Source organism: Tachyglossus aculeatus, chromosome 21 (assembly GCF_015852505.1).
Source record: "Tachyglossus aculeatus isolate mTacAcu1 chromosome 21, mTacAcu1.pri, whole genome shotgun sequence".
In the NCBI taxonomy this organism is placed as follows: domain Eukaryota; kingdom Metazoa; phylum Chordata; class Mammalia; order Monotremata; family Tachyglossidae; genus Tachyglossus; species Tachyglossus aculeatus.
Window position 1 is genome coordinate 47,757,844 of NC_052086.1, and position 24,471 is coordinate 47,782,314.

A 24,471-nucleotide genomic window follows, 5' to 3' on the forward strand; every position below is an offset into this window, starting at 1 on the left:
TGGGCAAGTCGCTTCACTTCTCTGGGTCTCAGTTCTCTCATCTGTAAAATGGGGATTGACTGTAAACCCTCTGTGGGACAACCTGATCACCTTGTAATCTCCCCAGCGCTTAGAACAGTGCTTTGCACATAGTAAGTGCTTAATAAATGCCATTATTATTATTATTATGCACAGAAAAGTTACCGGATTTACCCAAGGTCACCCAGCAGTCAAATGGCGGAGCTGAGATTAAAACTCACTTCCCCTGACACCCAATCTGGTGCTCTTTCCACAAGGCTACGTTAAAGAAACTGAGGCCCAAAGAAGTCAAGTGACTCGTCTGTCCAAAATCACATGACAGTCTGGGATTAGAACCCAGGCCTGTGCTCTTTTCATAGACTGTGAGCCCACTGTTGGGTAGGGACCATCTCTATATGTTGCCAACTTGTACTTCCCAAGAACTTAGTACAGTGCTCTGCACACAGTAAGCGCTCAATAAATACGATTGATTGATTGATTGATTAGGCCATACTCCTTCGCTACGTCACTAGCCAACCGTATGTAAAGCCTTTCTGCACTTAACATAGCCAACTCTCCCCTCTGGCCCAGTTTCAACTAGCCACCCGTTCCCAGGCCCCCTGGGATCCATCTTCCCTTAATTATTCCCAGTGAACACCAGGCACCCCTAGACTGCTCAGTGGAAAGAGCACGGGCTTGGGAGCCAGAGGCCGTGGGTTCTAATCACACTTGTTAGCTGTGTGACTTTGGGCAAGTCACTTAACTTCTCTGTGCCTCAGTTACCTTATTTGTAAAATGGGGATTAAGACTGTGAGCCCCAGGTGGGACAACCTGATCACCTTGCATCCCCCACAGCGCTTAGAACGGTGCTTCGCAAATAGTAAGCGTTTAATAAATGACATTATTATTATTATTATTATTACCCTATTGCCTGAAGGCGGTGGCAGGATATTTCTATGATGCTCCAGTGGGGAAACTGAACAACACAAGTCCAGGGAAAACTTAACTGAAGTTTTCCTTCTGAGCCGCTCTCCGCATCCCAGAACTGTAACCATGGAAGTGTCCAGTCCAGAAATGAAGGTCCGAAGGGTTAAAGGCAATGCTTTCCAGTGTTTGGTCTCTGTTTTTCTTTATCAGTTTTCCTTCTCCTCTCTCTGTCTCTCTCTCCATCTCCCACTCCACTTCTCCTTTCTCCCTTTCCTTTCCTCAACATAGAGGACCACAGACTCTTAGACATGGAAAAGTCTTGTCTCCAGTCAGGGGAATGATGAGACCATACAAAATTCTGAACCAAGGAAGCAGTGTGGCTTAGTGACTAGAGCACGGGGCTGGGAGTCAGAGGACCTGGATTCTAATCCCTGCTCTGCCTCACTTGTCTGCTGTGTGACCTTGGGCAAGTCGCTTCACTTCTCTGTGCCTCAGCTCCCTCATCTGCAGAATGGGGATTCAGTACCTGTTCTCCCTCCTTCTTAGACTGGGAGCCCCATGTGAGATCTGATTATTTGGTATCTCTCCTAGCCCTTAGTACAGTGCTTAGCAAATGTCACTATTATTAGAGAAGCAGCGTGGCTCCGTGGAAGGAGCCCGGGCTTTGAAGTCAGAGGTCATGGGTTCAAATCCCAGCTCCGCCGATTGTCAGCTGTGTGACTTTGGGCAAGTCACTTAACTTCTCTGGGCCTCAGTTACCTCATCTGTAAAATGGGGATTAAGACTGTGAGCCCCCCCATGGGACAATCTGATCACCTTGTAACCTCCCCAGCGCTTAGTACAGTGCTTTGCACATAGTAAGTGCTTAATAAATACCATTATTATTATTATTATTAGTAGTAGTAGTATTCTTCCTTTATTTTCCCTGGGACATCCATTCCAGTGTTTTATCATTCTAAAAGTCAAGTGTTTCCTTACAACGTTCAACTAACATCTCTACTCGCTGCCAATTAAGCACTTTCTTTTAGAACGGTTTTCAGTGGATAATTTCTCGGAAATGTCCCCCTCCAATTTACTTGAAGACACTTATTAGGACACCCCTTTACTTTTCTCTTTTCTGGGCTACACATCACCAATGCTTTTAACCTTTTACCGTTCCAACCCTTTAATCATTCTAGTCCCTCTTCTCTAGACTTCAGTTTCTCTATGTCCACTACGAAGCATGGCGCAGTGGATCGAGCATGGCCCTGGGAGTCAGAAGGTCATGGGTTCTAATCTCTGCTCTGCCATGTGTCTATTGTGTGACCTTGGGCAAGTCACTTCACTTCTCTGTGCCCGTTGCCTCACCTGTAAAACAGTAACTGAGACTGTGAGCCCCATGTGGGGCAGGGACTGTGTCTAACCCATTTTAGACATATGTTGCCGACTTGTACTTCCCAAGCGCTTAGTATAGTGCTCTGCACACAGTAAGCGCTCAATAAATACGATTGAGTGAATGAATGAATAACCCACTTTGATTGTATCCACCCCGGTACTTAGTACAGTGCTTGGTACATAGTAAGTGCTTACAAATGCCAGAATTATTATGATTATTTAAGTGGAATAACCCGAACTGCACACAGAACTCTAATAACGATTCAAGCAATACTGAATCTGATGGATGAACTACTTTCTGACTTTTGTTTTATTCTTGTTTTTATACATCCCCTAACCATAATGGCTTTTATGGGTTTTTTTAGAGAAGTAACATGGTGTAGCGGATAGAGCACGGGCCTGGGAATCGGAAGGTCGTGGATTCTAATCCCAGCTCTGCCACTTGTCTGCTGTGTGACCTTGGGCAAGTCACTTCACTTCTCCGTGCCTCAGTTACCTCATCTGTAAAATGGGGATTGAGACTGTAAGCCCCACAGGAACTGTGTCCAGCCCAATTTGCTTATATCCACCCCAGCACTTAGTTCAGTGCCTGCTACATAACGCATGCTTAACTAATACCGTAATAATAATAATAATTATAATTATTATTTAGATAAAGGCACAATATTGCTAACTCCGAATCAATGCTGTGCCTTAGCTAGGGAGGGTAGGAGAAGGAGGTGGGTGAAAGTCAGGTGGTATTGGCTCTGATGCCCCGGTCTTTTTTTCACTGTTTTTTTTCCTAGCTAGTCCCCAGGTGCAGCAACCAACTTTTATCCCTATTGAATGTCATCCTGTTTCTGCAGGGCCATTTTCCCAAATTGTCTACATCACTCGGGGTGATTCCTGTCTTCCAAAGCATTGGGGTCCCTGCTCAATTTGGTATCATCTGCTACCTGGTGTGCATGTCATCAGTTCCTTCATGCCGGTTGTCAATAAGGTTGGTGAATGGGCCCCTCTTTGTCCCTGATCCGGGCCCATCGAAGACTATTCTCAGGGTGCGAAATTCTGCTGGAGAGATTAAATCTCTCTGGCACCATTTACTCTTTGCCACGCCAAGCTCTTCCTCGAGTTTTATTTCTTCCTGGGTGTTGGCAAACCGCTCGCTTGATGTACGTGCTAGTATCCTCCCCGATTTGGCTGTTACACTGACAGAGATGTAACAGCGAGGGAAGCAGTGTGGGTTAGTGAATAGAGCACGGGGCTGGGAGTCAGAGGACCCGGATTCTAATCCCTGCTCTGCCTCACTTGTCTGCTGTGTGACCTCGGGCAAGTCGCTTCACTTCTCTGTGCCTCAGTTCCCTCATCTGCAAAATGGGGAGTCAGTACCTGTTCTTCCTTCTTAGACTGGGAGCCCCATGTGAGACCTGATTATTTTGTATCTCTCCTAGCCCTTAGTACAGTGCTTAGCAAATGTCATTATTATTAGTATTATTCCCCCTTTAGGAGATGGGAACAATGGCTGCCCTTTTCCAGTCCTAGAGCATTACTTCTGTCCCTCAGGGGTTCTGAGGAAAAATAGCCAGTGAATTTCTGCAGTATAACAGTAAATTCATCCCGGGTAGAAAAAACATCCTTTAGCTGTTTCTAACCTTATTTTTGTTTGACTTGCCAATCTTCTATTGCAAATGGGAATTGCTCTGGTAGCTGTTCATATGATCTTTCTCATAAAGATAGAAATGGGGGGGGAAAAAAAGAAAAGCCTCCACATTTCTTAGTCTTATGTTCTCAATATATATTTTTATCTCCTCGGGAAGCAGCATTTTCCCCAGTAATTTTCTTTTGCCTAATATAATTGAAGAATGTTTCTTTGTTTCCTTTTATGTTTCCAGTCAGACATATCTTCCTCCAGCTGCAGTTGTTCTAGTATTCAGCTGTGCTGTTTCTTCATATTCTTCTTGGGTGATCTGGCCTAATTTTTACTTTATGCAGTTTTTTCATTCCAGTCTCTGTAAATTCTGGATTTAGTCGACTTTTGACACCATCTTCTTCTTCCCCCCTTGTGCTGGTGAGGATGAGTCTGCAAAACAGTCTATTTGAAGAAAGGTCAACTTTCTTGGGCTTTTTTTAGGCCATCTCTCCATTGGGTGCTTCTTAATAGCCCCCTGAGCTTGTGAAATTCAGCTTTCTTCAAGTTAATATTCTTTATCTTGTTAACTTCACTCCTGCCCCTTTTTTTGTGGTATTTGTTAAGCACTTACTATGTGCCAGGCACTGTACGAAGCACTGGGGTAGATGCAAGCTAATCAGGTTGGACACAGTCCATGTCCCAAGAGGGGCTCACAGTCTTCATCCTGTTTTACAGCTGAGGAAACTGAGGCATGGAGGAGTGAATAATAATAATAATAATAATTCTGGTATTTAAGCGCTTACAATGTGCCAAGCACTGTTCTAAGCACTGGGGAGGATACAAGGTGATCAGGTTGTCCCATGTGGGACTCACAATCTTAATCCCCATTTTACAGATGAGGTCACTGAGGCCCAGAGATGTGAAGTGACTTGCCCAAAGTCACACAGCTGACAAGAGGCGGAGCCGGGATTTGAACCCGTGACCTCTGACTCCCAAGCCCGTGCTCTTTGCACTGAGCCACGTGAGTGAAGTGACTTGCCCAAGGTCACACAACACAACTGCAAGTATAGATGGGAATGACAGTCATCCCCCATTCATTCATTCATTCAATCGTATTTATTGAGCGCTTACTGTGTGCAGAGCACTGTACTAAGCGCTTGGGAAGTACAAATTGGCAACATATTGAGACAGTCCCTACTCTTCTGCTGGGTGAGCTTGGGCAAGTCACTTAACTTCTCTTTGCCTCAGTTAACTCATCTGTAAAATGGGGATTAAGACTGTGAACCCCATATGGAACAAGGACTATGCCCAATGTGATTCACTTATATCTACCCCAGCCCTTAGTACAATGCTTGGCACATAGGAAGCACTTAACAAATATAATGAAAAAAAATAGTCAACTGAACTCTCTAATCCTGGCAGTGTTCTCTAATGTTATAGTGGCCTCTATGTGACCTAAGCCCAATAATCATTTTCTACATTCAATATTTAGTTCATTAAACTCTTCTTTCCTGCAACGGAGCTGTTTTTGTTAACAGTTTGCCAGGAAGGCACTTTGAGCGGAGTGGGAAGAAGTTCCCTTATTATCGTAAGATTTCTTCAGCACCATCCAAAATCCCCCTGGGGTTGCAACAACCGTTCCGGCGTGGAGCGCTGAAACTATGCTTGTTATTTTTAGCCACATTTAATTTCCAGTAAAAAAAAAGGCATATTTCCTGGGAAAAAAAAAAATGAACCAAGAAAAATACCCTCAAGAAATCTCTTTTGAGCCTTTGTTCTGCTCAGTGTATAGCAGCATCAACTTGATCTCGATTTCCCAGGAGTTGAGGAAATAAAGACTTGGTTTTTGTTTTGTGCTGGATATCCCAATCACATTCAATCCCTTTTTGCCCAACTCGTACGCATGAGTTAGGCCCAGTGGTGATGGAAACGTTCAGTGTTTCTTTCTTTTCAAAGCCTTATTAAGATCACCTCTCCTCCAAGAAGCCTTCCCTGATTTTGTCCTTTTTCTCCCCAGCTCCCTCACCTTCTACGTCATCTACGCGCTTGGATCTATGACCTTTGGGCTTTCAGTAGTTGCCCCACGCTCAACCCCACTCCACTTATCGCTGTAGATCTGTAAATTATATATTATAAATAATTTATTTATATTAATTTCTGTTTTCTCCTCTGGACTTTACGCTCCCCATGGGCGGAGAATGTATCTACCAACTCTGTTGTGCTTTCCCAAGCACTTAAAACAGTAAGAGATCAATCAATCAGCTGATTGATTGATTGTTTCTGCTTGGGACTTTTCCTTCTACCTCTCTATCTGTTCCCGAGCTGTTTATATAGGGATGAACAAGTGCTGAAGCAGCTTAACCGGACTGATTGGCTCTCTTTAGGGGCAATTCAGAGCTGCACTGTTGCAGGATCATTTATCCATCCGAGAGGGTAGCATGAACTGAAACATTTAAAATAAGAACTTGGGAGGGCTCTCTATAAACATTTAGCAATGTGATGGCTCCTTTATCTATCTAGTTTTCACAGACATGGGAAATTATTTCATTTAGATAATTCAGTTCAGCGGCATTGTTCTCTAAGGCCGTTAGCTGTGTCCTCTCTTCTGCATCTAATGATACAGACATCCTTTTTGCCACCATCTTCAGGGTAGAGAGGAAGGATCTGTGGAACTGTACATGCCTGAAGACAAGACAAGAAAATACTTTTAGGGGACGTGTTTATCAACTCAGTTGTTTTGTACTCTTCCAAGCACTTAGTACAGTTCTCTGCATACAGTAAGCACTTAGTAAATACCACTGATTGACTGATTGATCAACTGAGGTTTCACATAGCAGGGATTTATCATTGCATAAGTGTGTGAAAACCTTTCCCACTTCCCTGCAGTTTTTGGCCTATTCTTCTGGCTTTGTTTTTACCGTGAACCGTTTGACGGGTTCTGGTGAGAATAAGTCCCAAGCCAGTGTTTTGTGCGGCCTGGTTCTTTTGGGGTTTCTGTTGCATCTTTGATGACCCAATATTTTTGGTGCTTTTTCTTAGTGCTGACGTTAATACAAAGAGCGGGTTGGTGGAGGATACAACTGCTGCAGAATTTTCCAGGTGTGAGAGTCTCTCTCTTTAAAAGCATTTCATTCAGCTGTCCAAGTTGCAGGGACAGGAGTTTGGAGGGGTGTTTTTTGCTTTAACTCTTGAGAAGCTTTGTTCAACCACGTTATGGCTATCTGAACACAAGTAGGAATCTACTCTCCTGCTTAAACCTCTTGGGGTTGGAATGGATGACTGAATTATTTTTCTGGGTGCTTATTCAGTGTAAGAGCTATATGCGGGGCTGAAGTTCCCTATGGTGACTGAATGTAGTTCAAATCACTAAAGTGTTGAAAGTTTTTTTATGGTATGCGCTTACTATGTGTCAAACCCTGTTCTAAGACCTAGGGTAGATACAGGTAATCACATTGGACACAGTCCCTGTCCCCCATGGGGCTCACAGTCTAAGTAGGAGAGAAGTCAGGTATTGAATCCCCCCGTTACAGATGAGGAAACTGAGGCATAGGTAAATTAAGTGATTTGCCCAAGGCCACAGAGCAGGTAATTGCCTGAGTGGGATTAGAACCCAAGTCCTCTGGCTCCCAGACTCATTCTCTTTCCACAAGGAAAAGCTGCTTTGAGTTGGGAATGATGAGGATTCATTCATTCAATCGTATTTATTGAGCGCTTACTGTGTGCAGAGCACTGTACTAAGCGCTTGGGAAGTACAAGTTGGCAACATATAGAGACGGTACCTACCCGACAGTGGGCTCACAGTCTAGAAGGGGGAGATAGAGAAAGAAGGGGGAGATAGAGAACGGCAAAGTGCCTATGCGTGTTGGTTTGTGTATCTGCCTCTCCTAATTGGATGGAGTTCTTCTTGTGGGTAATAATACCCCAAAAGGAAGGTTTGCCTTCTCTTGGCCTTTCCTGAACAAAATGCAATGCTACTTTGTGCAGAGCACTGTAGTAAGCGCTTGGAAGAGTACAATCCAACCAATTTAGCAGACACATTCCCTTCCATAATGAGCTTACAGTATGGATGGGGAGTTTACCAAACAGAGGGATCTGAAACCTGAAGGCTTCTGAGAATTGTCCTCTCCCAAGCGCTTAGTACAGTGCTCTAAACACAGTAAGTGCTCAACATATACCATTTTTTGATTGATTGACTTGGAGTTCCTCACTTTGCACACAATAAGCACTCAATAAATATGAACGAATGAACTGAATGAATGGTGATGACTTTATGAGAGATTCATTGCTGGATTGATTGATTGACTTGGATTTCCTCTCTGGTGATGACTTCCTGAGGAAGTCAGATGAATACCCAGCAGGACTTTTACTGTAGAGTAGAAGCATTTGAATCTCCCTGGTTGTGTACACTTCTCCCTTAGTCTGTTCCAATCTGGAAGCAAATTTCCCAGTCCTCCCGGAGCCAGCTCGCCACCCTCCCTTCGTTGGTTTGCCTCAGCCTGGTACAGTATTAATAATCATCACTACTGCACGCATCAAAGCTTTGGAGATTAGCCACAGATCATCAGTCGCAATAGCAAATGGTTATAATCGCTCCATATGTGAAACATCAAATGGAACTTGGCTCTTATAAAAAATAGATCAGAACGATCGGCTCGCTTGAAGTGGAGAGCAGCACTGCTGATGGGGGCTGAGCAAATGTCAGCCATCTCCTTCCCACCAGAGGGTTGATCGGAGTGAATTCCGTTTTTCTACTGCCTGTTGGTCCTGGGATGAGAGAAGACAGGGCAGACCTTTCTTCCGAGGTAGTGAAGGGAGCTCTGATTAGAGTGCAAGAGAACAGAGAGCCTGCCTGCTGCTAGATGAAACGTGGAGGTGACCCAGAATTCTGGGAGCTCAGTGGAACATGTTCTCACCACCTGTTCTCTTTCTGGGTAAAAAACCCCAAAAAACAAGAAAACAAAAAAACCAACCCAGACTTCATCTGACCTCTCTGGTCACTATCTTAGGGTTGATCGGAGAGCCCAATAACTCTTGGGACCCAGAGATGAGACAAATGGTTTTTCCAGGGGGGTAAAAAGCACTTGATCCAGACCACTTTCCTCAGCTCTGACCTGGGCATGTGTGAGAATTCCCGCTATTGGGTAGGCAACGTCTCTATATGTTGCCAACTTGTACTTCCCAAGTGCTTAGTACAGTGCTCTGCACACAGTAAGCGCTCAATAAATACGATTGAATTCTCCCAGCTTGCCCTGGGTCAGTGGGGTGGCTTCTGTCATGGAAGCTGGGGGTCTTTGATGCTCTTGCAGTGTGACAAAGACAAGGACAAAAGCTCTTAGAAGGATCCTACTCCCTAGAGCATAGGTAGTTTTTCATGTGCTTCGTGAAAGTGACACCAAATCCCTTTCTCTTGGGGAAGGTAAGGCTGGTTCTGATAAGGGTATCCACTTCCCCATTATATTATAATGACTATGGTGGTGATGATGATAATGATATTTGTTAAGCACATTCATTCATTCAATCGTATTTATTGAGCACTTACTGTGTGCACAGCACTGTACTAAGCGCTAGGGAAGTACAAGTTGGCAACATATAGAGATGGTCCCTATCCAACAACGGGCTCACAATCTAGAAGGTCACTTACTATGTGTCAAGCCCTGTTCTAATTACTGGGGTAGATACAAGCTAATCAGGTTGGACCTTCCCAGACTGAGCCCCCTCCTTCCTCTTCCCCTCCTCCCCCTCCCCATCCCCCCATCTTACCTCCTTCCCCTCCCCACAGCACCTGTATATATGTATATATGTTTGTACGGATTTATTACTCTATTTATTGATTTATTTTATTTGTACATATTTATTCTAATTATTTTATTTTGCTAATACGTTTTGTTTTGTTCTCTTTCTCCCCCTTCTAGACTGTGAGCCCACTGTTGGGTAGGGACTGTCTCTATATGTTGCCAGCTTGTACTTCCCAAGCGCTTAGTACAGTGCTCTGCACACAGTAAGCGCTCAATAAATACAATTGAATGAATGAAGGTTGGACACTGTCCCTGTCCTGCAAAGGGCTTACGGACTTAACCCCCATTTTATAGATGAGGGAACGGAGGCACAGAGAAGTGAAGTGACTTGCCTGAGTTCCTGCAGCAGACAAGTGGCAGAGCAGGGATTAGAACCCAGGTCCTTTTGAGTCTCAGGCCCGTGTTCTATCCACCGGGTCATGCTGCTTCACACCTGCCCTGGACACCTCAGGTACATTAGGGTTCCTCATCCCAGATTTAGAATCCCACCCTCCAGCTGGCATGGATGGCTCTCCCGTACTGTCTTGGCTGAAGCAGGGAGTCATAAACCACACTTAGAGCTCATCCCTAAACAACCTGAGTGCTTTCCGAACTCTTGCGGCTGAGAAATTCCTCCTTCCGTCCATACTATATTTTAAACTCATTCCCTCTAGCCTTGCTCTCATTAAGAAGGGGGGATAGCTGAATCTAGTATTTGGATTTGTAAGGTTTTTTTGGGTTCATTCATCTCTCATTTAGTTCTTCAATGTAGCCGTGTCCTTTCATCTCCCCACTAGACTGTAAGCTCTCTGAGGGCAGGGATCAGGTTTGATTTCTCTGTCGTAAACCTCTGCACTGAGTGGGTTGACTCACTGGCCCCAACTATCTCATTATTCAGCGCTTAGCTGAATCTAGTATTTGGATTTGTAAGGTTTTTATGGGTTCATTCATCTCTCATTTAGTTCTTCAATGTAGCCGTGTCCTTTCATCTCCACGCTAGACTGTAAGCTCTCTGAGGGCAGGGATCAGGTTAGATTTCTCCATCGTAAACCTCTGGACAGAGTGGTGGGTTGACTCACTGGCCCCAACTATCTCATTATTCAGCGCTCAGAACAGTGCTTTGCACATAGTAAGTGCTTTATAAATGCCATCATCATCATCATGTATTTAGATCAATCAATCAATCAATTGTATTTATTGAGCACTTACTGTGTGCAGAGCACTGTACTAAGCGCTTGGGAAGTACCAGTTGGCAACATATAGAGACGGTCCCTACCCAACAGTGAGCTCACAGTCTAGAAGGGGGAGACAGAGAACAAAACAAAACATATTAACAAAATTAAATAAATAGAATAGATATGTACAAGTTAAATAAATAGAGTAATAAATATGTACAAACATATATACATATATACAGGTATATATTCAGAGAAGCAGCGTGGCTCAGTGGAAAGAGCACGGGCTTTGGAGTCAGAGGTCATGGGTTCGAATCCCGGCTCCGCCACATGTCTGCTGTGTGACCTTGGGCAAGTCACTTAACTTCTCTGAGCCTCAGTTCCCTCATCTGTAAAATGGGGATGAAGACTGTGAGCCCCACGTGGGACAACCTGATCACCTTGTATCCCCCTCAGCGCTTAGAACAGTGCTTTGCACATAGTAAGCGCTTAATAAATGCCATTATTATTATATGTATAGCTGCATATATACAGAATCTACTAAAGATTCCTGTAGCCAGTTTCCTTAATGTGACTCTTTTACTCCATTTGTTTAGGAGTGATTGAGAGAAATAGAGATAGAGTGAGACACTCGAGAGAGAGAGAGCAAGAGCAAGCGCAAGCAAAAATAATAATGACAATAATAAGGATAACAACAATAATATTAATTGTGGTATTTGTTAAGTGCTTATTATGTGCCAGGCACTGTTCTAAGCGCAGGAGTGGACAGAAGCAAATCAGGTTGGACACAGTTCCTATCCCACATGGGACTTGAAAGCTTAATCCTCATTTTCAGCATGGCTCAGTGGAAAGTGCACAGGCTTGGGAGTCAGAGGTCATGAGTTCGAATCCCAGCTCTTCCACTTGTCAGCTGTGTGACCTTGGGCAAGTCATTTAACTTCTCTGAGCCTCAGTTACCTCATCTATAAAATGGGGATTAAGAGTGTGAGTCCCACGTGGGACAACCTGATAACCTTGTATCCCCTCGAGCGCTTAGAACAGTGCTTTGCACATAGTAAGCACTTAAAACCCCCCACTACTATTGAGAAGCAGCGTGGCTCAGTGGAAGGAGCCCGGGCTTTGGAGTCAGAGGTCATGGGTTCAAATCCCGGCTCTGCCAATTGTCAGCTGTGTGACTCTGGGCAAGTCACTTAACTTCTCTGTGCCTAAGTGACCTCATCTGTAAAATGGGGATTAAGACTGTGAGCCCCACGTGGGACAATCTGATCACCTTGTAACCTCCCCAGCACTTAGAACAGTTTTTTGCATATAGCAAGTGCTTAATAAATGCCATTATTATTATTATTAAATGAAGTAACTCAGGCCCAGAGAAGAGAAGTGAGTTGCCCAAGATCACACAACAGACACGTGGCAGATCTGAGATTAGAACCCGGGTCCTTCTGACTCCCAAGCCTGTGCTGTATGTACTAAGCCATGCTGTTTCTACTTCCCGCCAATTTTTTCAGGGGCCTTGTCTGAAGAAGAAACCAGTGTCCCATTCGTTAAAGTTTCAGGCAAGAGAAACCGGATAGAAGGGCGCTGCCCAGGAGGGACGCAGGGGACAGCGAATAATACCATTTTCAGGGTATTAATAATTGAGAACGTGCCAGTAGAGAATCTGTTTGCATTAAGGAAACTGAAAATTAAGGCTAAGACTCTTTAAGAAAATATCCTAATAAATAATTCACAAGGTTGGGCTTTGCTGAGGCCCAGCCTCTGTTGTCACCATTAAGAAAGAAAAAAATCACCGCAGCCGTCTTGTGACTTGTGGGTGTGGAGGCTGTTAAGTCACTTTCTTTCTGGGTGTGGAGGGAAGACCTAAACCTTAGCAATTATACACAGAGTAAGGTTCTGAGTTCTTGGTTGGCCTACCCCAGTGCTACATCAAGATTCCTCTTGTGGTTAAGGCCTACTGCCTCCAAAGTCTCTCCTCAGTCATCCCTGGCCTTTCCCCGGACCTGGGTTCTAATCCCGGACCTGTCAGTTGCCTGCTGTGTGACCTTGGGCAAGTCACTTTCCCTCCCCGAGACCGATCCAGCCCCGCTTGCTGGATGGGCTTGCCGAGAGTCAGACCAGTGAGCCCAAGTCTGTCACTATCCAGGCTTGCCGGGAGATAAAAGGGTCCAGGAAGGCCCAGTGAAGAGTGGACCAAATACTGATCATGTCATAAATTACCCACCCAGTGAACTCTGTCTCTGCATCACACATCCCCCAGCTTGCCTGAAATCTGAGGGGTTTACTGGGACCGACAGCATTCGTAAACAACCTTTATTCTCCTCCAACCGAGTTAATAATTCAGGAGCCGGCAGCTTTTATCCAGCCAATAATTCTGACCCCTGTTTCACATGGGAAGCGAATCCACTGGACAGGAAAAGAAAAGTAATGCAGTGTAACTAAGAAAGGATATTCCTTTCTAGCCCTTTCCAGTCCCTGCCACTCCTGTTGGAGGGAATTTTGCTTAGATGGGCTTACTGTGCAGGCAGCTGAGATGAGGCTGGATCAGTGGATGATTATTATTTCATATTTATTTACTGCCAAATGGACTGGGCACTGTTGTAAACCCATGCAGAGGGCTGATCCCGAACTGCAGATTTTCACAGCCTAATGGTCTCCACTCAAAGATATTATTTTTTTCTCATGCCTGTTCTGTTGGAATAGTCAAAGGTGAGGTCAACCAGTCCATGCCCCTGCCTCAGGCTGGGCCACACCTCAACTCTTAGACAGATGTGAGAAAGCCCCTCGTGTTTGAAGATTCCCATGGAAGGGGATTCCACTTCCTTCCCTGGAAATCCATTCTGTCAGAAGCCATCACTGTCAAAAAATTATTCCTTGAAGCTATCCTAAATTCCTGGGCTGCAGTTTCAGTCTATTTCTCTCTCTTCTGCTTCCAGAAGAGAGCAGTAGGTCAAACCTTCTCTGAACAGTAACCCCTCATATAATCAAACCTCCCATCAGCCTTCTTTTCAGACTAGCTAACCCAGTTCCTTGAACCTTTGTTCATGGGGGTGGATGGATAGAGGATCAAGACAAAAAGGAGTAAGAGTAGTAGTAATAGTAGTTATTAAGAGTTTACTGTGAGCAGAGCCCTGTGCCAGGCTCTGGGGAAAATAATGCCGCAGGTAACAGACTGCTAGCTTGTTATAGGCAGGGAACATGTCTATGAACTCTGTTATATTGTGATCTCTCAGCACTTAGTACAGTGCTCTGCCTACAGTAAGCACCTAATAAATACTATTACTCCTACTCCTTCTTTGTCTTGATAACCTGTCCATGCACCCCCATGTGCAAAGGTTGAAGTAATTGGGTTAGCCATGATCTATTGACTGATTGATAGATGGGCCCTGGTCCTCTAGGAGTTCCCAATCCAAACATAGTCGGACAGGATTTGGCTCAGACACGGGGGGAAGATGAAATAATAGAAATGCAGAACAATGAAGAATAAACAATGAAGAAGATAGTATAAAAGCTTCAAGTCTGTGAAGTCTGGTGGTAAAGGAAATTGTAGGGACCTTCAGAAGTTTGCAGGGGTTGCCACCGGGCCTGCTTAACTCCTCCGCGGCCCGGCATACACACGACTTCTCTCAATGATCCAGGGGAGAGAGAGGCCGAGAAGCAAGCACAGAGCATGATGAAAGCTAGGGTTCCCTGGATGTGGTGTTGGAAAGGTGGCAGGGTTTCTGATGGATTCGCTTGGCTCTTTTGCTCTTAGTGAATAACTGAGAGTGTTATCGACAGTGAATAACTCAGTATCTATACCCAGGATCTAATGGGGAGCCAAATGACAGTGCATTTGGCAGAGGAAGGTGAGGGGAGCAAACTCGGAGTTCGCTCAGGGGCTAGGCCCGTGCCCCTGCCCTCATGGATACTGGGCCTGGGCATCAGAAGGACCTGGGTTCTAATCCTCTCTTTGCCACTTGTCTGCTGTGTGACCTTGGCCAAGTCAGTTCACTTCTCTGGGCCTCAGTTACCTCATCTGTAAAATGGGCATTAAGACAGCCCCGTATGGGACAGGGACTGTGTCCAACCTGATTTGCTCGTATTCACCCAAGTGCTCAAAACAGTTCCTGGCACGTAGTAAGTGCTTAACAATTACCTCAATTACTGTTATTATTTTATGATTTCCACCCCCATCCACAGTCTGAGCTTTCTGGAGCTAAAATGGGCACATCTACCTTTGGGATAGAGAAGCAGAGTGGCTCAGTGGAAATAGCCCGGGCTTTGGAGTCAGAGGTCATGGGTTCAAAACCTGACTCTGCCAATTGTCAGCTGTGTGACTTTGAGCAAGTCACTTGACTTCTCTGGGCCTCAGGTACCTCATCTGTAAAACGGGGATTAAGACTGTGAGCCCCCCGTGGGACAACCTGATCACCTTGTAACCTCCCCAGTGCTTAGAACAGTGCTTTGCACATAATAAGCACTTAATAAATGCCATCATTATTATTATTAATGGGCTAGATCTGGGTGAGTTAGGTTAGAATTCAGCCCCAGGGTCTCCCTTGGCTGGAGCGTGGCCAGAGACATACTGTGATGGGCTGAGGGAAACCTCAATCTGCCGACCAACCCCCTCTGCCATGAAAGCTGCATTTTTTTAAAGCCCTCTGCTATACATCATCATCATCAACAATTTCCCACAGACTGGGTTGGTTTATCCTTCCAAGTGGACACTATTTATGCGCCTGCATTTGACTAATGTGACTGACATTTTATAGCAAGCGTTAGGGTCCGGTGTTCACCTCAGTGATCATCCAACCGACCTTGCTCTCACTAGCTCGGCTCCCTCCGACTCATCATCATCATTGTGAGCAAGTGTTTATTGAGCATCTACTGTGTGCAGAGCGCTGTCCTCGCTTCGTAGCGAATTTACAGAAGAAATATGACACTTCCCACTTGCTTTCCCATCCTCCTTTGCTCGCTATCTCTCCCAACTCAAAGTCAAATAAAAAATCCCATTTCAATGATTACATTGTAACAGGAAGGCAGTCCATTCTGCTGACATGGGGACTTCCAGATTTATTTCAAGGGCAAAATTCGTCACCTGTGAGAAAGGCACAAAGTTAGCCATCAACTTCTCTCATGTTCCCTACTTTCTCCTCCCTACCCCCTTACTTACCTACCTTCCCCTTCTCTCTCACCAAACTCAACCCTGCCTCCTCCAGGAAGCCATTTCCTGCTAATTCACAACACCCCAGTTGTGTCAACCTAACACCTATCCTTACCATTTGTGTATTTTATTTCTTTTGTCAGCACTTATGAATCTAAGTATTTCTATTTATATAATAACAATAATGGTATTAATTGGGGTATTGGATAAGCGCTTACTATGTGCCAAGCCGGGTCCCACATGGGGCTCATAGTCTGAGGGAGAACAGGTATTGAATCCCCATTTTAAAGTTGAGGAAACTGAGGCACAGAGAAATGAAGTGACTTGCCCAAGGTCACGCAGCAGTAAGTGGCAGACCTAGGATCGGAATCTTGTACCACTGACTCTCAACCCCATGCTTTTTCCATTAGGCCGTGATGTTTCTCATTAAGCACATGCTAAGTGCCTAGCACTGGTGTGGGATACAAGTTAATATGATTGGGTACAGTCCCCGTCCCCCATGGGGCTCACAATCTAAAAGGGAAGGAGAACAGGTATTTCATTTCCATTTTAAAGATAAGGCAACTGAGTCCCAGAGAAGGTAAGTGACTTGCAGCAAGCCAGTGGTGGAGACAGAACTGGAACCTGAATCTCCCAACTTCCTATCTGTGCTCTCTCCACTAGGCCACCCTGCCTCCTGCAGCATGAAGAGTTGTGCATTCGATGATTTATTCATCTATTTCGCCCTGATATATCAGTTCCAGCTCCTGCTATATATTCTTGTCTCTCCTTCTACCGCCCGGCAGGCCAGTGCCAGAACCGAGACCCGAATGCCAATCACGTCCTCTGACCACTAAACCACGCTGTCTGCCCTGAGCAGGGGGTCTGATGGATGACAGAGAGATGTCTGAGTAAATGGAACCCTCCCCTCTCCCTGGGAAGAGCCTCTCCTTTCCTCCCTCCCTCTCTCCCTCTCCTTGTCAACAATTAATACCAATTTGGCCCAAGGAGACCCGAAGTAGCCTGGAATCCTTTCCGCGTGAGCCCAGGCTGACGGCTCTTTATTACCAGTCCAGAGGGGCTTAATTTCCAGGACCTGCAGCCCCTCCTTTCCCTGTTTTCTTCCCATTCCCCTGGGCCACCCACCGTCCATCTTCGGACCCCCAGTATCTGAGCCCAAAATTCTCCTCCACAATCTTACTGTTTTCCTAAGCATCTCAGCGTTACTCCCTGCTTTCTTGTCAGGCCAGACCGAGAAGCTGTCTACGTTGATTTAACAAAGCAAGGGAACAGGTCAGTGAGTGCTATCTCGATCGGAAACATATTCTAAGAATGATTAGCTGTCCGAACTCATTTTCTAATTATTTTCCTAGGTGAATGACTCCTGTGTGTGGCTCCCCATCTTTATGAGCGTTTCGTGATTCAAGTCGATAAGTGGGGCTGCCATTCCCCCTTGTGCTGGAAAATGGTTGGAGATGATGATTGCTTTGGGCTTACAGTCATCCTACTCACATTTAGCTGGCTTCCATCTTATGGCTTGGGCCACTTCCCTCTGATGCTCTGCGACAACCTGATGCAAAACCTACACTACTGGATGTGCAGCATGGTAGGGAGAATGGGTTCTAATCCCGGCTCCACCACTTGTCATTCATTCATTCATTCAATCATATTTATTGAGCACTTACTGTGTGCAGAGCACTGTACTAAGCACTTGGGAAGTACAGGTCAGCAATATATGGAGACGGTCCCTACCCAACAATGAGCTCACAGTCTAGAAGGGGGAGACAGACAACAAAACAAAGCATGTGGACAGGTGTCAAGTCGTCAGAACAAATAGAATTAAAGCTGCTGTGAATTGTCTGCTGTGTGACCTTAGGCAAGTCACTTCACTTCTCTGTGCCTCAGTTACCTCAACTGTAGAATGGGGATTAAGACTCTGAGCCCCATGTGGGACATGGACTGTGTTCAACCTGATCACCTTATATCTACCCCAGTGCTTAGAACAGTGCCTAGCACAGAGTAAGTGCCTAACAAATACCACAAAAAAAGGCAGGAAATAACCGAATTGACAAAGACTGCCCTTTACAGCACGTGTAATATCTTGAATTTGTGTTGTGCTTTTCCAAAATTCTTCCAGAATACTTTCACCATTATTTATCTCCTTTGATATTATTGTCCTGCTTTGACAGATGGAGAAACTGAGGCACCGAGAGGTTAAATGACTTACCCAAGATTCATTTATTCATTTAATCATATTTATTGAGCACTTACTCTGTGCAGAGCACTGTACTAAGCTCTTGGAAAGTACAATTCGGCAACAGAGACAATCCCTACCCAACAACGGGCTCACAGTCTAGAAGGGGGAGACAGACAACAAAACAAAACATGTGGACAGGTGTCAAGTCGTCAGAACAAATAGAATTAAAGCTAAATGCACATCATTAACAAAATGAATAGAATAGTAAATATGTACAAGTAAAATAAATAGAGTAATGAATCTGTACGAACATATATGCAGGTGCTGTGGGGAGGGAAAGGAGGTAGGGCCAGGGGGATGGGGAGGAGGAGAGGTACCAGAATCTCTACAGAGGTACCAAATAGAAGTACCAAATGGCATGGAGGTACCAGAAAAGGTGGACAGTTTAGGGAAAACAGTTATGCAAGAAATTCTCAGTTTGATACTCAAACCCACATATACAATCTCATCATCCGTGGCTTCATCTTTGGACCAAAAGGCATCTGTTCACCACATTTAGCTGTACAAACACAATTAACTCTATTGCTCAATAGTCATCTTTGAGTTGTGTGAAGGCAAAAAAAAATTCTGCATGTCAGAGATGAAAGAGTAAACTCTCCTTCCCACCCTTCACCGTCTTAGCTCAGTTGAGACCCCAGATTTTACAGCAGGGATAGGAAAGGGGAGGGGGAAAGAAGATGCTTTTCATAATATGCTTCTTGTGGGCAGGGAACGTGTCCACCAACCCCATTGTATTTTCAATCAATCAATCAATCGTATTTATTGAGTGCTTCCTGTGTGCAGAGCACTGTACTAAGCGCTTGGGAAGTACAAGGGATTTTCCTAAATGCTTAGCACAGTGCTCTGTACACAGGAAGTGCTCAATAAATGCGATTGATTGATTTGGCCTTGGGGATCACTTGCTGCTCCCTGGTGGGCCTGGAAAAGTGTTTCCATTTCTCATGCTCCTAAAATCTGAATCTTTTTCCCTCAGATTCTAATCCCAGGAAGAAAGAGGAATAGTTTGATCTCATTTTGAAGTGTCAGAATTAGCTCCTGGCCCCCAAACTTGGGGATTGGTGAATTTCCTCTGATATGCCAGTGATTGTAAACCAAAGAGTTGGAGTCAAGACCCTTTGGGTGGGTGATTAAAGAGTTGAATGGACCACGAAAAGTGACTCTTTGTTCTTTTGTTGATTTAAAGAGTAAGTAAAATGCATTCATTCACTCTCTGGAACTCAAGCCAAATAGAGATTACAAGATGTAACCCAATCATCCAGAAAAAAGGAGGAGATTAAACATTACAAACAGAAGATTCTGTTTTTGCTTTTGAGACTTAACCTCAAGCTCAAAATCAAATTCAACCTTTAAAATTAACCCATCTGTAACATCCATTAAATCCGGAGTCCCGTGTCCAGCCATGCGAAGAAACATTGCATATGAGTGCTATATACATCTGCTCTGTCAATTCTCCACCTACCCTCGCCTAAGCATTGAGTAATAGGGGGACTATCAGGGTGATCGTTATTCATTAGTTTTCATTCACTTGAAGAATATATTGGTGTCATAATATCACACATTGCACGGGGGAGAAACTCAACACAATCGGGGATTACAGACATTTCTCAGTAGAGGTTGACTGTTAATTCGTGTTAGAAAGGAGAAAGCCTCATTTGAATTCCCATTTTAAAACGTTGTTTGGACCGAATCAGATGCAGTCCAAGAGCACTTGTTACTGATTCAGGCTTACCGTTCATAAAAAAAAAACTGGAACTGAGTGAGCAGGCAGCCACAGTTTCTGAGGCACAGCGGGTGTATCTGATAAAGCCACCTGAGAGTTGCACTTGAATTTCATGTTTTGTTTTGTTGTCTGTCTTCCCCTTCTAGGCTGTGAATTCGTTGTTGGATAGGAACCGTCCCTATATGTTGCCGACTTGTACTTCCCAAATGCTTAGTGCAGTGCTCTGCACACAGTAAGCACTCAATAAATATGATTGAATGAATGAATGATTGAATTTACTCCCTTTATTCACTCTCCTTCGGTCCCACAACACTCATTTGCACATCCATGATTTATTTACTTAAAGTAATGTCCGTCTTCCCTGTCTAGACTGTATGTTTACTGTGGGCAGGGATGTGCCTACAAACCCTTCTATTGTACTCTCCCAGGAGCTTAGTACAGGGGCTCTGCACACACTGATTGATTCTGCATCAGCCTTCTTGCTGACCTGACAGCCTCCTGGCCCTCCCCACTCTAGTCCACACTTCACTCTGCTACCTGGATCATTTTTCTAAAAAAACCGTTCAGGACATTTCACCCCCCCCTCTTCAAAAAGCTCCAGTGGTTGCCCATCCACCTCCGCCGCAAGCAAAAACTCCTCACCATTGGCTTTAAAGCAGTCCACCACCTTGACCCCTCCTACCTCACCTAGCTTTTCTCCTTCTACAACCCAGCCCTCGCACTTCACTCCTCTAGTGCTAACCTTCTCACTGGGCCTCTATCTTGCCTTCCTCGCCGCCAACCCCTCACCCAAGTTCTGCCTCTTGTCTAGAACACCCTCCCTCCTCAATCCAACAGACTATACCCGAGTGATCAGACAGTCAAGGCTCACTCTCCCCTCCTTCAAAGCCTTATTGAAGGCACGACTCCTCCAAGAGGCCTTCCCAGACTAAGCCTCACTTTTCCTCATCTCCCACTCCCTTCTGAGTCACCCTGACTTGCTCCCTTTGCTCTTCCCTCCTACCAGCCCCACAGCATGTACGTACATATCTATTATTTTATTTTTTTGTACTGATGTCTGTCCCCCCCTCTAGACGGTAAGCTCGTTGTGGTCAGGGAATGTGATTGTTTATTGTACTCTCTCAAGAGCTTAGTACAGTGTTCTGCACACAGTGAGTGCTCAATAAATACCATTGAATGAATGAAATAATGAATGACTTCATTGCTAATCTCCACTCTGCCACTTGCTTGCTGGCTAATCTTGGGCAAGTCACTTAAATTTTCTGGGCCTCAGTTTCCTCATCTGTAAAATGGAGATTCAATATTATTGATAACAATAATAGTAATAATAATGTTAATAATAGAGGCATTTTTTCTTCCTCCTGCTTAGACTGTGAGCCCCACGTGGGACAGAGGCTGTGTTAATATGGTAATGCAATCATTTATCCTTTCCCACCTTATGTAAGCGCTTAACAAATACCATCAAGAAAGAAGACAAACACAAGTTCAACAACTTGAACCAGGTTCCTTGGGCTAGTCTCTTAACTTAATCCCACCACAGATCTGCTGTGTGACCTTGGGCAAGTCACTTCACTTACCTGGGCCTCAGTTACCTCCTGTAAAATGGGGATTGAGACCGTGAGCCCCACGTGGGGCAGGGACTGGGTCCAACCTGATTTGCTTGAATCCACCCCAGCGCTTAGTACAGTGGTTGACACACAGTAAGCGCTTAACAAATAGTACATTTATTATTATTATTAATAACTTCTCTGTGCCACAGTTACCCCATCTGTATTGTATTAACATAGTAGCAGTTTGGAGTGACCCTGGACAAGTCACTTAACTTCTCTGTTACCTAGTCTGTAAAATGGGGATTAAGAATATGAACCCCAGGTGGGACAGGGATTTTGTCCAACCTGATTTGCTTGTATCCACCCCAGCGCTTAGTACAGTATCTGGCACACAGTAAGTGCTCAACATACCACAATTATTATTATTACTAATATGGACTGTGTCCAAGCTGATTAGCTTGTATTTATCCCAGTGCTTAGTACAGTGCCTGGCATGTAGTAAGGGCTTAACGAATACCATAAAAAAAGTTTTTAAGAAATAGGTGGCTGTAGGGCCCTCCCTCAGCTAGAGAGATGCAGATCAAGAGGAGAGGAAAGGAGTTAATGATCGCAGCCCTCCCTTGAGTGTTAATCAGCTGGGGGTTGTGGTTTGGGACTAACCGTGCTATTTATTTTATTAGCCACTAATTGGTTTTCACAGCCTATAATCGTTGGATGCAGTTCTCTCCCTCGGTGGTTTCCTGGAATCGGGAAACAGTAGAACCGCGGTTGTTCGTGACTGTCTCTGAGTCTACCGGCTCCATTTCCTCCTCCGTCGAGGACGGTGATTGCCTCTGCTCCCATCCCCGTCATGGGGATGGTGGGAGGTAATGAGATCATGTCTGTGGAGCAAGTTGAACTCTTGGGAGAAAGGGAAAAGCACTTTATTAGTACCGCTATCGTCATTATTGTTAGCATTCATTATCATTACTATGATTAATTTCTCCTCCCGTGGCCGTGGGCCGTCCCTGTTTCTCACTGATGCGTGGTGAGAGATTTCCTTTACTTTCATCATTTAGGATGCTGGCCCCTTTGGGCAGGGGTATTAGCCCTTCCATGAGATTCTCTGGTTCTCTCAGCTCTGTTCAACACTTGGGTTGGAGAGAAAGGGAGAGAGAAGGGAGGAGAGGGGGGCGGAAGAGGGGGATGAGGGAAGATGCTGGGCGGGGGTGACAGAGAGAGGAAGGTGAGAGAAGAGGGACCAGGGAGAAAAGAAGTGGGAAAGGATGATTAGGGGAGCTGGGTGGAGGGGAAGTTTTTAGATCTGTTGCAGCTACCTTCCTGGGCCCGAATGTTCAACTCTCCGTGGCTCTGTCTAATAATAATGATGACATTTGTTAAGCGCTTACTTTGTGCAAAGCACTGTTCTAAGCACTGGGGAGGTTACAAGGTGATCAGGTTGTCCCACGGGGGGCTCACAGTCTTAATCCCGCTTTTACAGATGAGGGAACTGAGGCCTAGAGAAGTTAAGCGACTTGCCCAAAGTCACACAGCTGACAATAGGCAGAACCTGGATTTGAACCCATGACCTCTGGCTTCAAAGCCCATGCTCTTTCCACTGAGCTACGCTGCTTCTCTGTCTCAGCTCAGACCTCTTAGCTTTCTGAGCAGCTGCCTGCCTGATCCTTACCGAGTTTGCTTATTTGGTTTTCTGGGCTTCAGGTAAAAGGTTCTTAGAGAAATCCTGGTTTCCATATTGAGAAAGCTCATCTGGGGAGGATTATGTGGAGAGCTGAGATCCCCAGACTTTTAATTTTTCAATCACTTCACAGCTATGTTTCAAGGATGTCCTCAATTTACAAATCCTTCCCGCTGGTATGGCTTCTTCTTGCTCTGTCCTCTCTCCTCTCTCTCTCTAAGAAAGATGTGAATGTGTGGGAAGCAAAAGCCAAGTTATGTATTACCTTTTTTTTTAAAAAAACCCCTCCTTACTAATAGAGCAAATACAAATAAAAATAGGAATAAATAAATAGGAATAGAAACTGTTTCTAGACTGTGAGCCCACTGTTGGGTAGGGACCGTCTCTATATGTTGCCAACTTGTACTTCCCAAGCACTTAGTACAGTGCTGTGCACACAGTAAGTGCTCAATAAATACGATTGAATGAATGAATGTGGGTTTTATTAAATGCTTACTATGTGCCCCATGTGTTCAGGGACTCCGACCAACCAGATTATCCAAGCCCAGTGCTTAGCATTATGTGGGGTACATAGTAAATGCTTAATAAAGTCCACAATTTTTATTACTTATGATGACCGGGAAAACGGAGAAGTTGACAAAGGGTAGATTGAAAGAATTAGGTATTAGGTATTGACACCTATCTACTTATTTTATGCTCTGTCTCCCCTTCTACACTGTGAGCCCATTGTTGGGACCATCTCTATGTGTTGCTGATTTGTCCTTCCCAAGCACTTAGTACTGTGCTCTGCACACAGTAAGCTCTCAATAAGTACAATTGAATGAATGAATGAATTAGGACTTCACTCTGGAAAGATTCAGGCTGAGAGAGAACAAGATGGCAATTTATAATATCATACTTGGGGTGGATAGGCAAACATGGAATTGTTGTTTGGCATCCTTCGCAAGATGCTAGACAAATTCTTCTATGGTCTGCCTAATTTCCTTTTAACATTTGGACTGTCCCCCTCCAGGGATTTTCCTGCTCTCACTAGAGTGAGGTTTTCATTAGGACAGGATAATCTTTTTCCTTTGTTGACTTTACCTTTATCTCAGTTGACTTGTGTTTGCGTTAGCAATTTGGTATTGGCCCCATATTTACTCCAGGGACTTTGCTAGTGGATGCAATATCCCCTAACCACTGACCACCACTCAGCCATCTTGGCTTCTTAAACCCTTGTGATGTCTCTGATCTGGCGTGTCCTCTGGACTTCTTCTCCCTGCCAATCCTGAGGACCACAGAAGGTGATTTT

The 24,471-nt window shown here is 44.8% G+C and overlaps 1 long non-coding RNA gene across 1 annotated transcript in view; it reads left to right on the plus strand.

The window, feature by feature from the left end:
- The window catches only part of LOC119941789, a 75,069-nt gene extending 57,804 nt beyond the window's left edge, over positions 1–17,265 (plus strand). The window contains exon 3 of the long non-coding RNA XR_005455322.1: positions 17,221–17,265. This is a non-coding gene — a long non-coding RNA (uncharacterized LOC119941789). The remainder of the gene's footprint in view (positions 1–17,220) is intronic.
- Positions 17,266–24,471: the final 7,206 nt, after the last annotated feature.